This window comes from Bison bison, unplaced genomic scaffold, assembly GCF_000754665.1.
Source record: "Bison bison bison isolate TAMUID 2011002044 unplaced genomic scaffold, Bison_UMD1.0 scf7180017860427, whole genome shotgun sequence".
NCBI lineage: Eukaryota > Metazoa > Chordata > Mammalia > Artiodactyla > Bovidae > Bison > Bison bison.
The window spans coordinates 70,067-70,728 of NW_011490999.1; the positions used below are offsets into that span (position 1 = coordinate 70,067).

The window sequence follows — 662 nt, forward strand, 5'->3', positions numbered from 1 at the left end:
TTCCGATCTTCCAGATCATGAGAGGAACGGCCGAGCTCCACAAGGAGCTGGGCGCCCAGGGAACGTGGACAGTCCTATGGAGCCCAGTTCAGACCCGTCCAGGGCTGACCCAACCTCCCAGGGCCTCGGGACACACCCGCGGCCCAGCCTCCAAGGCCAGTCCTCCCCTCCGCCAAGAACACCAGTACCGGCTCCCTTTACTCCGGATTACAGCCAAGCCCACATCCCTGGGAGGCTCTCCCTGACTTCCTCCACCCTATGTGTCCACACACACCTCAGCAGACGGCAAACTCCTCCAGCCCAAGGAGTCAGGACGTCCTGGCCGGCCTGACCCTGCGCCTCCAGGCTGGACCACGTGTGGGTCCCCAGCATCACTCGTGACGAGGCAGCCCGCACAGGAGCCCCCATTTGGCAAAGAGAGGCCAGTGTTCTGTGGGCCCAACAGTCAGGCAGGCAGAGCAAGGAGACCCCCACACCAAGGTGGACCCCAGGAGCAGCCGGCTCAGCCGGGGGGCAGCGCAGTGGTGAGAGGCGCCCTCTCTGCCACCAGGACAGGGCTGCTGGCCCCGCTGGAGAGACAATCAACCCCCCGCAACTGGGGCAGGGAGGCCTCCTAACACACGGACTGAGAGTCACACCTGAAAACAGGCGCCAGCTCTGCG

General features: G+C 65.1%; 1 protein-coding gene across 1 annotated transcript in view; it reads right to left on the reverse strand.

Moving 5' to 3' along the window:
- The window catches only part of ZNF787 (zinc finger protein 787), a 14,742-nt gene that overhangs the window by 12,418 nt on the left and 1,662 nt on the right, over nucleotides 1–662 (reverse strand). The window lies entirely within an intron of this gene.